This window comes from Scyliorhinus torazame, chromosome 13 (assembly GCF_047496885.1).
Source record: "Scyliorhinus torazame isolate Kashiwa2021f chromosome 13, sScyTor2.1, whole genome shotgun sequence".
NCBI classification, from domain to species: domain Eukaryota; kingdom Metazoa; phylum Chordata; class Chondrichthyes; order Carcharhiniformes; family Scyliorhinidae; genus Scyliorhinus; species Scyliorhinus torazame.
In genome coordinates, this window is record NC_092719.1 from 61,880,426 (window position 1) to 61,895,928 (window position 15,503).

Here is a 15,503-nt window from a genome sequence, read left to right on the forward strand (position 1 = left end):
CTTAGGGGTCGGTGCTGGGACTGCAACTTTTCACAATATACATTAATGATCTGGAAGAAGGGACTGTTGCTAAGTTTGCAGATGATACAAAGATCTGTAAAGGGACAAGTAGTATTGAGGAAGCAGGCGGGCTGCAGAAGGACTTGGACAGGCTAGGAGAGTGGGCAAAGAAGTTGCGGATGGAATACATGTGGAAAAGTGTGAGGTTATGCACTTTGGAAGGAGAAATGAAGGCATAGACTATTTTCTAAATGGGAATATCCTTAGGAAATCAGAAGCACAAAGGGACTTTGGAGTCCTTGTTCACGATTCTCTGAAGGTTAACGTGCAGGTTCACTCGGCAGTTAGGAAGACAAATGCAATGTTGCATTCATGTTGAGACGGCTAGAATACAAGACCAGGGATGTACTTCTGAGGCTTTATAAGGCTCTGGTCAGACCCAATTTGGAGTATTGTGAGCAGTTTTGGGACCTGTATCTAAGGAAGGATGCGCTGGCCTTGGAAAGGGTCGAGAGGAGGTTCACAAGAATGATCCCTGGAATGAAGAGCATGTCGTATGAGAAACGGTTGAGGACTCTGGGTCTCTACTCGTTGGAGTTTAGAAGAATGAGGGGGGATCTTATTGAAACTTACAGGATACTGCTTGGCCTGGATAGAGTGGATGTGGAGATGATGTTTCCACTTGTAGGAAAAACTAGAAGCAGAGGACACAAACTCAGACTAAAGGGATGGTCCTTTAAAACAGAGATGAGGAGGAATTTCATCAGCCAGAGGTTGGTGAACCTGTGGAATTCTTTGCCGCAGAAGGCTGTGGAGGCCAAATCACTGAGTGTCTTTAAGACAGATATAGATAGGTTTTTGATCAATAAGGGGATCAGGGGTTGTGGGGAGAAGGCAGGAGAATGGGGATGAGACAAATATCAGCCATGATTGAATGGCGGAGCAGACTCGATGGGCCGAGTGGCCCAATTCTGCTCTTATGTCTTATGGTGATTGAAAATGATCCGACTGAAATGTTTTCAGAATCACAAGGTTCTCAGTTTGGTTGTAGTTTGACTCTTGGCAGCTTAGAGAGAAGACCCACTCTCTCTTATCTCTGTTTTTCTCCAGAAGGAACCAGCTAACTCTTTCACCAAAATGTCTGTGGGTGTTGGAGTCCTGAAATCACAGAGGCCCATGAACTGAAACAAAGGTTGATGAAGCAGGGACACTGTTTCTCCAAGAAAGTTGTGAGTACAGACTGTAAAACAAAGACTGTGATTTACTAGCTTGCTATGAGAAAAGCATTTTAAAGAACCACCATTTAAAGCAAAGACCTTCATCATCCTTATTACTTTTACCGATTCCCCTCTATGTTGTCTGACTTGTGTGTGTGGATAGAGGGTGGGGCAGTGAGTAGATAGGAAATATTAACTTGTTGTTGTAATAATAATATTATTATTATTAGAGGGTGGGACAGTAAGTATACAGGAGGTATTAACTTGTTGTTATCCAGTTGTATTTATTGTATATTTCATGTTAGTTCTTGGTATAAATAAACAGTAACTGTGGTTCAACTTACAAACCTGGTGACTGTAATTATTGGACAGCCAAGGGTCAAACACTCCAGGATTATTGGTTAATTCACTTGTCTTGTGACTCCGGGATGAGTGGGGCTGGAATTGACCGTGCACTTTCGCAGGGCGTCATAACAACAGCAAGTATTCCTGTGTTTGCTAATTGTATTTGAAAGTGCGTTTTGACCTGTGATGGGTTTTGCTTGGTTGGAGATATAAAAGATAGAAGTTAGGGGTTAAAGTGTTTCATTTTACTGTTAAGCATTGTTTAACTGGTAATTGTAATCTATTATTTCATGATGTTAAAGGTAGCGTAATACTGTGGTAAAAATGAAATTTGTTTTAATAAAGCATATCCCTAGAGGATTGGCCATGCTAAATTCCCTCTTAGTGTCTAAAGGTTAGGTTGGGCTACAGGGATAGGGTGGGGGGATTGAGCCTAGGTAGGATGGCCTTTCAAAGGGTCTGTGCAGAATCGATGGGCCAAATGGCCTGCTTCTGCACTGTACAGATTCTATGATTCTATGAGCCTGTAAGTTGCAGCTATTTGTGGGTTTAAATGATTTTAACCAACAATTGGGTATCAACCAGGGCAGCCCGATCCTGAGGGAGACACATCAAGTCCACGCACTTGTCACCAATTCATTCCCCGCTACTCCCTGAGGTCCAGCAAGTTTGAAATGTTTGCTTACCTCTTTGCTCCCCCTCAACGACCATGGTGCCCAGGCCTCATTTGTAAGTTCTTGCACTAATTCATTAGAGTAATCTTTATTAGTGTCACAAGTAGGCTTAAATTAACACTAAAATGAAGTTAGTGTGAAAATCCCCCAGTTGCCACACTATGGCGCACTGAGGGAGATGTCAGTTTTCAGCCACTCCGATTCACTCCACGTGATATCAAGAAACGGCTAGAGGAGATGGATACTGCAAAGGCTATGGGCCTTGATAACATTCAGGCAATACTACTGAAGACTTGTGCTCCAGAACCTGCCGCACCCCTAGCCAAGCTGTTCCAGTACAGCTACGACACTGGCATCTACCCGGCAATGTGGTGTGTCCTTTACACAGGAAAGAGGACAAATCCAACCCAGCCAATTACTGTCCGATCAGTCTACATTCCATCATCAGCAAAGTGATGGAAAAAGTCATCAACAGTGCTATCAAGCGGCACTCACTCGGAAATAACCTGCTCACGGACACTCAGTTTGGGTTCCGCCAGGGTCACTCAGCTCCTGACCTCATTACCAGCCTTGGTTCAAACATGGGCAAAAAAGCTGAATGCCAGAGGTGAGGTGAGAGTGATGCCCTTGACATCAAGGCAGCATTTGACCGAGTATGGCATCAAGGAGCCCTAGCTAAACTGGAGTCAATGGGAATCAGGTGGAAAACTCTCCGCTGGTTGGAGTCATACCTGGCACAAAGGGAGATGGTTGTGGTGTTGGAGGCCAATCATCTCAGCTCCAGGGCATTACTGCAGGAGTTCCTCAGGGTAGTGTCCTACGCCCAACCATCATCAGCTGCTTCGTCAACGACCTCCCTTCCATCATAAGATTAGAAGTGGGGACTGCACAAACAATGTTCAGCGCCATTCGCAAGGACTCCTCAGATAATGGTGCAGACTTGCCACAGTAATACTGCGGCTACCAGGTGTTATGGGCCAGGGCTTAGAAACTCCAAAGTGTATTAAGAAGTTCACCTGACCCATGTTGAATTTGGCTCAGATGAGCACAAAAGCCTTCACTGCATGTGTGATTCATCAGACTCCCTCGACACGTTAATCAAAACAAGGTTTATTCGAACAATGTAGTGAACATATATATATATATAAAAACACAGCAATAATTTTTTTTATCAATTACAAACATAAAGACACCACACAGCTGCAGTAATCTATGTACATAGTGCTTAATGAACTCCCCCTTAGCTGTTCCAATTCAATAACAAACTCAAATTAAACCAAAACCCCTTTAAAGGGCGTGGCCCAGCACACTGTATTCTCACTTGAATGGGACTGGTCCTTTTGCTGAAATTCTGATCCAGTTCCAACCAGCAGATTCAAACTCCTTCCAGAAAGCAACAATATCTTTAAAGTTACGAAGGCAGTTAGCCACAACCAATGTGCTTTTTACTGGAACAGCTTTTAAAATGAAAACAGAGAAAACAGGGAAAACACTTCTTTCTCCTTATGTAGTCAAAAGCAGTCAAACGGAAACTGAAATCCCCTCTCACGTCACAGCCACAGCCCAATGTGCTACAAGTCACATAATAAGAGACTAAACCTTTCTTAAAGGGACACTCACCTGACACAAGAGCAGGTCAAAGGCTAGGAATCCTATGATGGGTAACTCACCTCCTGACCCCCCAAAGCCTGTCCACCATCTCCAAGGTACAAGTCAGGAGTGTAATGGAACACTCTTCACTTGCCTGAATGAGTGCAGCTCCAACAACACTCAAGAAACTTGACTCCATCCAGGATAAAGCAGCCCGCTTGATTGCTCCTCCTTCCCCAAACATTTAAGCCCTCCACCACCGACCAACAGCGTGTGTATCATCAAATAATAATAATTTTTATTATCATAGGTAGGTGACACTGCAATTAAGTTACAGTGAAAAGCCCCTAATCGCCACATTCCGGCGCTTGTTCGGGTACACTGAGGGAGAATTCAGAATGTCCAAATGACCTAACAGCACGTCTTTGGGGACTTGTGGGAGGAAACCGGAGCACCCAGAAGAAACCCATGCAGACACAGGGAGAACATGCAGACTCTACACAGACAATGACTCAAGCCGGGAATCGAACCTGGGACCAGGGAGCTGTGATGCAACAGTGCTAACCACAGTCCTTCCATGCCGCCCAAGATGCACTGCAGTAACTCACTAAGGTTCCTTAGACAGCACCTTCCAAATGCACGACCACTACCATCTAGAAGGACAAGAACAGTAGATACCTGGGAACCCCACCACCTGGAGGTTCCCTTCCAAGTCACTCACCACCCTGACTTGGAAATATATTGCCGTTCCTTCACTGTTGCTGGGGCAACATTCTGGAACTCCCTCCCTGACAGCACAGTAGATGTACCCACACCTGAAGGACTGCAGCGATTCAAGAAGGCAACTCATCACCACTTTAGTAAAGGGCAACTAGGGATGGGCAATAAATGCCGGCCTAACCAGCGACGCCCACATCCCGTAAATCAATAAGAAATTCAGAATGTCCAATTCACCTAACAAGCACGTCTTTCGGGACTGGTGGGAGGAAACCGGAGCACCCGAAGGAAAACCACGCAGATACAAGGAGAACGTGCAGACTCCGCACAGACAATGATCCAAGCTGAGAATCGAACCTGGGTCCCTGGTGCTGTGAAACAACAGTGCTAACCACTGCGCGACAGTGCCACCCAGATGCCTGCACGACTCCCAGCTGAGAGGGCTGGAGCATGATGAGGTGTGGAGATTCGGGCTTCCAATCCATTAATCAGATGCAAATGGATGCAACTCTCCAATTTCCATGTTGCTGTCGGCGCATGGCGTGTAGCTCGATGCTGCAGCCGGTGGGTGACCGGAATATCGGAACCGGGTGCCCATCCCGTTTTTTTGGCCAACGCTCCATTCTTCGTTGTGTCGGGAAACCCGCTACTAACTTTGGGCAATGGAGAATCCAGTTCAGTGTCTTGCAGTCCCTCAAGTTCTGCATCCATTTAGATCATCTTAATTGCATTAACCTGCTTGGCTCCATATTCCTCCGTCAAACAAAAGCTCGCATTCTCAATTTTTAAATTTTCAATCCATCTATCCTCAGCAGCTTTTTGGGATAGAGTCCCAGGTAGCCACTGTTCTTTGTGTGAAGAAGGGCTTCTCGACATCACTCCTTAACAACTAGCTCTAATTTTAAGGTTATGCCCCTTTGTTCCGAACTCCCCCATCAAAGGAACACTCTTCGTCTACCATGTCAACTCCTTTAATCATCTTAAACACCTCATTATATCACCCTTTAATCTTCTACACCAAAGAGAATACAAGCCTAGTCTGTGCAACCTGTCCACATAATTTAACCCCTTTAGCACCAGTGTCATTCTCGTGAAGCTTTGCACTGCATCTTCCTCGAAGCCAGTGTATCTTTCTTGAGTGCTGTGTCAGGAAATTAAGGCTGTGCCATACCCCAGATGCAATAAACAAGGGGCTGGATTGTACCAAAATGGGACTATGTCCCCACGCCAGCTTAAAAACGCTGGCGTTTCACTCTGGAATTTCCCATAAAAAAGATCAGCCAATTCACTCACCTGCAGGGGGTTAGCAGAGACCCAGAGTGATTCACGCAGCTTCAGCTGTGGATATGGGCCCGCACACTTCTGGTTTTGAGTCCGCGTATGCACACAGCAGCACCCTCCAGCGGCCGCGCCGAGCGCCATGGCAGATGAGAAATGTAGGCCCCCCACCCCTGATCAGCCGCGCGCCCGAAGATCCGGCAGCGCACATAAGGCCCACCCTGTTGCCAGATGCCCCCCCCCACCAGGGCAGCCGCGGACTGAGTCCACAGCCGCCACGTGAGCTTCACGAACGGTGATAGGTGGTTAGAACCATGCCGTCGGGATCCCGGCCGTTTGGGAGTGGAGGATCGCTGGGCGGGCCTCTGGCAATGACCCCCCCAGCCGCACGGAGTACTCCATGATCACGTTGCCTCTCGGGTCCCGGAGAATCGCCGGATCAGAGCCGAGCCCGATTTCGGCGTGAAATTGGAGTCTCCGCCCACGCACCAAACGCAATTTTGGCGCAGGGCTGCGGAGAATCCAGCCCAAGAGCTTTAAACAACAGCAGCCTAAAATACGCCTCTCTGTATTCCACTTGTACACCTCTTGTCATGAAGGCCAACATTCCATTAATTATTTGACTTACTTTTTGTTACTGTCCTTTTTTAAAATTGATTTCTGTAGATGAACACATAAATGTCTGCTTCTGAGTAGTTTTAACTTCTCATCATTCAGAAGCTATTCTGATCTATCTTCCTGAGAGACAAAGTGGCTAGCTCTTAGGTCCCCACACTGAATTGCGTTTGCCACAGTTTCGTTCACTCAACCTATCAGTGGCCTGTTGTAACTTTCTACTCCCATTTGTATCATTTTCTGCGCCATTTAACTTTGTGTCATCAGCAAGCTTAGTTATACGACTCTCTGTTCCTCCATGTAGGTCATAGGTAAATGTCGTATCAAGCTGAGGCACCGGTACAAATCCCTGGAGGCCACTACGAGCCTCAACCTGCCAATTGGAGTGTATACTTATTATCTCTACACTCTGTCTCCTGCCTCTTAAACAATTCCCTACTCATGTCAATGTGTTGTCTCCAATTCTGTTCCCTTTTATCTAATCCCTGATGATAATTCCTTGTGAGGAACTTTGTCAGATACCTTCTGAACATCTATTTAAATAACATCCAAAGACACTTCCTTATCTACCACATTAGTGACCACCTCAAAAATTCAACTAGGTTAGTTAGACATGATTTAGCTTTTACAAATCCGTGTTGGCTCTCTCTGATCAGTTTAGATTTGTCCAAATGCTCAGTCACTCTGTCCCTAACGACGCATTCTAGAAACTTCCCTACAGCACACGTGGATCAGACCCGTTGTTACTTTAAAGAGTAAATATTATCTTTATAGATGAATGTAGATCTGATACTTCATCATGTGAACCCATTAGAATAAATTTCATTGAGCCAACAAGTGGTAGATTAAAAAATATGAATTGTCAACCATTAAGAGGTTGCATAATACTCCAACCCTGGCATGAACCAAATAGGTTATTTTTAAACAGTATCTGAAACACCATCTGGTTCAATTCATACATTGAATAATAATGGTTATTTAGCGAAGATTTAACATTACCTGCCCATATTCAGTGAATCTTAAAAGTAGTTAGATGCACTAGTGTGACATACGTGGGGATGTGGTGGCATAATGGCATTGTGACTCGACTAATAATCCAACAACCCAGCTCGAATCTCACCATTGTCCCATCTGTTTATCCTCGATCATCAGTAAAGTTATAAAAGGGGTCATCAACAGTATAAAATATTCCCAGTCACACATTTGTACATGATAGCCCTCTCTGTAACACATTAGCATGTGACCTCAATCAACAATAAAATCGAGGCATAAGCCATAGACAGTCAACCTGAATTACTCAGTACTCAGTCCCACACTTCTGCATTTGCATATATCACATGATTGCTTATTGAATATGGAGGCTTATATTAGAATAATCCACTCAAAATTGCTTTTGAGTGAATTAAACTTTATGTAGAAAATAGCTTTATACAGTTTATATAGCAACCACCACAACCATCTTCCTTTGTGCTGGACATGACTCCAACCAGTGGAGTGTTTCCCCCCTGATTCCAACTGAAGCCAGATTTGGTAGGGCTCCTTAATGGCATACACGATCAAATGCAGCCTCAATGCCAAGGACAGTCACTTTACCCTCACCTCTGGCATCCAGCTCTTTTGTCCATGTTTAACCTAGGTTGTCAGGAGGTCAGGAACTCAGTGAACATGGCATAACCCAAATTGAGCATTAGTGAGCAGATTATTGCTTAGTAAGTGTCGTGCACTGTTAATGACCCCTTCCATCACTCTTCTGATGATTGAAAGTGGACTGATAGGGAGGTAATTGACTGGGTTGGAGTTGTCTTGCTTTTTGTGTACAGGACACACCTGGGCAATTTTCCACATTGTTGGGTAGATGCCAGTGTTGTAGCTGCACGAGAACAGCCTGGATAGGGGCGCGGTAAATTCTGGAGCACAAGTCTTCAGTATTATTGTCAGAATCTTGTCAGGGCCCATAGTCTTTGCAGTATCCAGTGCCTTCAGCTGTTTCTTGATATCACGTGGGGTGAATCGTATTAGCTGAAGTGTGGCATCTGTGATGCGCTGGGGATCTCTGGAGGAGACTGACATCGATCATCCACTCAGCACATCTGGCTGAAGACGATTGCAAATACTTCAGTCTTGACTTTTGCACAGGTGTGCTGGGCTCCTCCATCATTGAGAATGCGGATATTTGTGGAGCCTCCTCCTCCACTGAGTTGTTTAATTGTCCACCTGGATTCAGGACTGGATATGGCAGGACTTCAGAGCTTAGATCTGATCCATTGGTTGTGTGGCACGGTAGCACAGGCGTTAGCACTGTTGCTTCACAGCGCCAGGGACCCAGGTTCGATTTCCCGCTTGGGTCACTGTGTGCGGAGTCTGCACGTTCTCCCCGTGTCTGCGTGGGTTTCCTCCCACAAGTCCCGAAAGACGTGCTGTTAAGTGAATTGGACATTCTGAATTGTCCCTCAGTTTACCCGGACAGGTGCCAGAGTGTGGTGACTAGGGGATTTTCACAGTAACTTCATTGCAGTGTTAATGTAGGCCACCGTCACCGCCTCCCCCTGAAGAAACCTGACAGTGAAATAAGTTTGTTTTCACTCTATCCCTTTATGAAATAATATATATTTTGCTCTCACTGGGGAGAAGCATTTTCAGCCTGTGCTTTGCGCAGTGACAATGCTGACCTATCTTACCCATTTCCAGTCTGTGAGTTTCCAATATCAATCTCATGAAAAAAATCTTTCAGACATTGGAAATAAAAAATTACATTAAGATTCATTACACTTTGCCCGGGAGTGGGGGATGGGGTGGGTGGGGGTGGGGGAGGGCTTCGCAGGTACAACATCTCTAGTTTGGTGGGGAGAGTGAAAGCCGATCTGGCAAGGTGGGATTGTCTCCCTCTGTCACTGGCGGGTCGGGTACAGGCGGTTAAAATGAATGTGTTGCGCGATTTCTGTTTATTTTTCAATGCCTACCGATTTTCCTGCCAAAGGCTTTATTCAGAGAGATTGAGGGAAGGATTACCTCGTTCATATGGGAAGGGAAGGTGGCCAGAGTGAGAAAGGTGCTGCTACAGAGGGGAAGGCAGGCAGGGGGTTTGGGTCTTCCGAACCTGATGTACTACTACCGGGCGGCGAATGTGGAGAAGGTGCGGAGCTGTATCTGAGGGGTTGATTCCCAGTGGGTTAGAATGGAGGAGAGTTTGTACAGGGGGTCGGGACTGAAAGCACTAGCAACAGCACCGCTCCCGATAGCTCCGGGGAAATACTCAGGGAGTCAGGTAATAATAGCTTAATTGAGAATTTGGAGGCAGTTTCGCCAACATTTTGGGTTGGGGGCAGGGTCAAGGGAAATGCCGATTCAGGGGAACCACAGATTTGAGCCAGGTAGGTGGGATGGAAATTTTCGGAAATGGGAGGAGAAGGGAATTAATACGCTAAAAGATTTGTTTCTTAGGGGTCTGTCATAATATACACTAGTATATCATGGTGCAGACACACACACACACACTGATGGACATGCAGCGCGACCAATCAGCATACACAACACCGCAGCCAATCACCAGTGAGAGCACACGCACTATAAAGACAGGGGACAGGAGAGTTCCCGCTCATTCTAGTAGCAGCTAGCTCGGAGCACAGAGCTCACAGCCTGCAACACAGACATTTACCATGTGCTGAGTGCATCACCTGGTTAGGACTAGGCAAGGGTCAACAGTTAAAGCTGGTATTGCATTTACCCACAGTTCAAGTCTGTTAATATAGTTAACCTTATAATAAAATAGAGTTGCACCACTTCCAGTGTTGGTGACCTGTTTGTGATCCAGAACACCCAACACATCAGGGTCGGTTTGCAGGACTGAAGGAGCTGGAAGCGAAGTATGGGCTGGAGCAGAGGGAAGTGTTTAGATACATGCAGGTTCGAGATTTTGCCAGAAAGGAGATACAGAGCTTCCCGGAGGAACCGGCCTCCACATTGCTGGAGGAGGTGCTGACGACAGGGGGACTGGAGAAAGGGGTAGTGTCAGCAGTTTACGGAGCTATTTTGGAAGAGGATAAGGCACCACTGGAAGGGATCAAAACAAAGTGGGAGAAAGAGTTGGGAGAGGTTTTTGAGGAGGGGTTCTGGTGTGAGGTGCTCCGGAGAGTAAATGCCTCCACCTCGTGTGCGAGGTTGGGGCTGATACAGCTGAAGGTGGTATACAGAGCACACATCACGAGGGTGAGGATGAGCCGATTCTTTGAAGGAGTAGAAGATGTGTGTGAGCGTTGCAGGGTGGGGGGGGGGCAAATCATGTTAATATGTTTTGGTCCTGTCCAAAGCTAGAGGATTACTGGAAGGAGTTTTTTAGGGTAATTTCCAAGGTGGTGCACGTGAAACTGGACCCGGGAGCCCAGGAGGCCATATCCAGGATGTCGGAAACGGGGGCGGAGGCAGGTATGGTAGCCTTCGCCTCGTTGATCGCCCAAAGGCATCTGTTGGGATGGAGAGCAGCCTATCCACCCTGTGTCCTGGCGTGGCGGGGGGACCTGTTGGAATTCTGGACTCTTGAGAAGGTTAAGTTTGAACTGAGAGGAAGGACGGAGGGGTTCTACAATTCATGGGCATTATTCATCATGCACTTTCGAGAACTGGATAACATCGAACATTAGTTGGGGGGGGATGGAGGGTTGGGGGGAGGGGGGCTGTGTGTATTAAGGGTGACTATGGGTGATCCCTGATTCCTTTTTGTCATTTGTTTATGTAAACATGCGGGCTAATGTTTGGGGTTTGGTGGGAGGATGGGATCGTTGTTATTGTTATGGGGATTGACATGTGTTGCTGATTATTGTTTATCGTTGGTGGGTGTAAATTTGGGAGAAAATGTGAAAAAGGAGAATAAAAATATTAAAAAAAAAAAGATTCATTATACTTTTTAAACATTTACCTATCCATGAAATTATCAGACAGTGCAGCTTATCATTAATTTAGAGGTATCAATATACAGCAATAGCCTTTAAAGTTGCTGCCTATTAAAAAGAAACATATTCCTGTGTCCAAAATGAACAATGGGAACAGGAAGAAGGTCAGAAAGTCAAGGATTGTCAAGTGAAAATGGGTATCAAAAATAACTTTTGTTGAACTGAAGTAGAGGCAGAAGTAAACAGTAAAATCACAGTTAAAATTAAAAAACAGATGAGGGAGGAGAATATGAAGATGGAAGAACGACAAGACAAAGAGTCGTAAATGTTGAACTGTTATAATCTTACATGTAATTTTGTTTTGGAGCTTTTAATTTCATAGTTTCAGGAGAATATTACATTTTTGATGTTCTGAGCAGGCCCATGGGGGAGACTTCACTGCTCGTGACAGGTTGTCAATTAGGCTCATTAATGAGTCAATTGCCATCCATTCTCTCTAAGCCCACACAAATTTAGTGATGGCTCAGGGATTACATGCGGGTGACACAGCTTTGCTGTACCCCTCTGTCGGGTGTACATTGGGAGGGGGGGGGTCCCTCTTCCAAAGGTGCTTTGCGTCCGATTGAGGGACGCTGTATTGGGCAGGTGGTTGGCTACTGAAAGCCACACTCTTCCCTTGCCTCTGACCACCCAATTACCCCCATCCCTATGACCACCCTCACTCAATTGTGACCTCAGTCCCATTTACTCTGAGTTTCCTGTCACTCAGCCAACTTTGTATTCAAGGTGCCACCGTCCTTTTAACTCCATGGACTTCAACTTTGCTGACAAGCTGATACATTTCTATAAATTATAGAAGACTTTTGGGTTCCTTTTTAGATCAGAGTACGAGCTCTTCTCATACTCTCTTTTTGCCTCTCTTATTTCCTTTTTCACATTCCCTCTCTCTGCCCTTTACTCCAGTATTGTTATCTAAGTAAAGTCCCTTGACTCCTCTAGGACACGTTTTCTCTCCAACACTAATATAGAGAAAGAACACATGAGAATGATCTTTGGTTACCGCATCCTGCAATATATTATTTAAGGTTACGATGATTTACAGTAAAATCAAAACCTCAGCAAGTAGCCCATAATGTATTTGATGATTGGTGTCAGGCTGTGGTGAAATAACATTTGTAGATGAATTGTGGAGGTAAAAAGATTGTCATTCAAGCTTCCAGATGATGATGTTAAGCAATTGCAGTGTGTTAGCACAGTATGAGGGGGATCATTGTAAGTGGAAGATGCACTTAATACTATTGAATTGTGCCACTTGTCGAGGACATTTTGTTTGAGACCCATCTCCTGCTCTCTTCACTCTACTTCCACTAAACTACTGACCGCCCAACTTTTGTGCCGAAGGAGAGTCACATCCGACTCAAAATGTTAACTCTGTTTCCCTCTACACAGATGCTATAAGACCTGCTGAGTTTGTCCAGCATGGTCTGTTTTTATTTCACACCCAACTTACCTTCCTGGCACGTTGGTCGATATTGTTAATGGTTCTCTCTCCTTGGGAACTGTTCTCTCGCCTTCAAATGTGCTGCCATCATCCATTTGCTCAACTTCGACCAACCTTTCCTTGACAAATTCCTTGATTGTGTTGCCAGCTCCCAGACCCATGTCCATTTTTCCTGGAAGTCCATGGCCGAATCCTTTCAATGAGGTTTCTGCACCGCCACAATACCAAAACAGCTCTTAACAGCTCTGATCAAAGTCATAACTGTCACTCTTCATGAATGTCACAAAGTTGTCATCCTCCCCGACTTGTCAGCATCCTTTTACACAATGAGCCATTTCAACCCCCTCCAACATCTCCTCTCATTATCCAGGTGTGTGGGGCTGCATTCACCAAGTCCCATCCTTATCTCTCTACTCTCAGCCTGAGAATCACCTGCATTAGGCAGCACGGTAGCACAAGAGATCAACACTGTGGCTTCACAGCGCCAGGGTCCCAGGTTCGATTCCCTGCTGGGTCACTGTCTGTGCGGAGTCTGCACATTCTCCCTGTGTCTGCGTGGGTTTCCTCCAGGTGCTCCGGTTTCCTCCCACAGTCCAAAGACGTGCAAGTTAGGTGGATTGGCCATGATAAATTGCCCATAGGGACCAAAAATACAAGATTAGAAGGGGTTATTGGGTTACGGGGATAGGGTGGAAGTGAGGGTTTAAGTGGGCCGGTGCAGACTCGATGGGCCGAATGGCCTCCTTCTGCACTGTATGTTCTATGTATTCCTTCTCTTCCATTTTCTGGCGTTCCACAAGAATTTATCCTTGACCCCTCTCATTTCTCATCCATGTATTTCATTCGAAAGCACAAGGTCAATTTTTATATGTACACTGATGACACCCACCTCCATCTCAACACCACCTCTCTTGACCTCTCCACTGTCTCTTGCTTATCAGACTGTCCAAAATCCAGTGGTGGATGAGCAAAGGTTTCTCCAATTTAATATTGCCAAGACCAAAGACAATGACAAATGCCTCAAACTCAGCTCCCGCGCCATCAACTCCATTCTTCTTCCTGGCAACCCACTGAGAATGAAACTGACTGTTTGCGCCCTTGATGCCATGTTATATTTGACCCCAAGATGAAACTCTGACGACATACCCATCCTGTCCCCAAGACTGCTTCTTTCCATCTCCATGGCAACCACTGACTCCACCCCTACCCTCATTCATGCCTTAGTTACCTCTAGACTTGACTAATCTAATGCACTCTTGGTGGACCTCCCACACTCTACTATTTGTAAACTTGATGTCATCGAAACACTGCTGCCCATGTCCTAACTCACACCAAGTCCCATTCCACCATCACTCTTGTGCTCACCAAACCACACTAGCTCCTGAGTAACACCTTTGTTTTAAAATTCTCATCCATGCTATTGCCTTTCCCCATCTCTGTATTTTGCTCTCGACCCATAATCCTGCAACATAGCTACGTCCTCTAATTCTGAACTCTGGAGCATAGGTGATTGAATCATCCCACCATTGGTGGCTGTGTCTTTGCTGTGGAATTTCCTCCTTAAATGGGGCAAAGCAGCCTTACTTCATTGGAACCCGATCCGCCACCTTAAACATCATTCCCTCCACCACCGACACACAATGGCAGCAGTGTGCACCATCTACAAGATGTGCTGCTGCAACTCGCCAAAGCTCCTTCAACAGCACCTTTCAAACATGTGACCTCCACCACCTAGAAGGACAAGGGCAACAGATACATGGGAACACCACCACCAGCAGGTTCTCCTCCAAGCCACACACCATCCTGACCTGGAACTATATCGCCGTCCTTTCACTATCACTGGGTCAAAATCCTCGAACTCCGGTCCTAACAGCACTGTGGGTGTACCTACACCAGATGGACTGCAGTGGTTCACCACCTTCTCAAAGACAATTAGGGATGGACAATACATGCTGACCAAGCCAGTGAAGCCCACATCCCGTGAAAGAGTTAAAAAAAACCTCTCCACATCTCCACCTTGCTTTCTTCTTTTAAGCTGTTGTTTAAAACCAAACTTTGAACAAGCTTTTGATCATTCGCCCTAATAGTCCCTTATGTGGCTTGGTATGATTTTCTGTTTTACAATGCAGCTGGAGAGCATCTTGGGATGTTTTTATTAAGTTAATGGTGTATATAAATGCAAGTTATGGTTGCTGACAAGGTCAAACATCTTCTGACTGAGTGGCTGTGTATCCAATGCCGTCCTAGCCACCTCCGCCTGCTGCTCCGAAGTGCTCAAATCCATTTTCTGCTCCCAGGCCAGGATTTCCTTCCTCTGTCTAGTTTGCTGCATTAGAACTTCCATTGCTGCTCCTAAGGATCTGGTGACATTCTGTTTCCCCTTCATGCCTTTCAGGCATATTACGGAACATGCCATGATCCTTTGCTCTCAGGGTACATTGGTGGCTAACTGCTTCGTTAAAATTGTTGCAGATTTTAAAATCCTGCAGTACTTTGCTGGCTTCCTCGCCCAACAAGATCAATTCTAAGTAACTCCACCTGTTCTAATTGATGCAGTAATGGCCTAAGACTGAAGCTGTGTGACTTAACTCCTCATTTGACTTGAGGGAGTATTGCTCAGTGGTACAGCAGCTCAAGTGGCCTTTGATGATTGGCTGCTGTGTTTTTGACAACGTACCAC

General features: G+C 45.7%; 2 long non-coding RNA genes across 2 annotated transcripts in view; one reads left to right on the forward strand and one right to left on the reverse strand.

Moving 5' to 3' along the window:
- The window catches only part of LOC140387701 (uncharacterized), a 44,368-nt gene extending 43,074 nt beyond the window's left edge, over positions 1 to 1,294 (forward strand). The window contains exon 3 of the long non-coding RNA XR_011933960.1: positions 1,111 to 1,294. This is a non-coding gene — a long non-coding RNA (uncharacterized lncRNA). The remainder of the gene's footprint in view (positions 1 to 1,110) is intronic.
- Positions 1 to 15,503, reverse strand: part of LOC140388062 (uncharacterized) — a 205,333-nt gene that overhangs the window by 182,192 nt on the left and 7,638 nt on the right. The gene's annotated exons all lie outside the window — the stretch shown is intronic.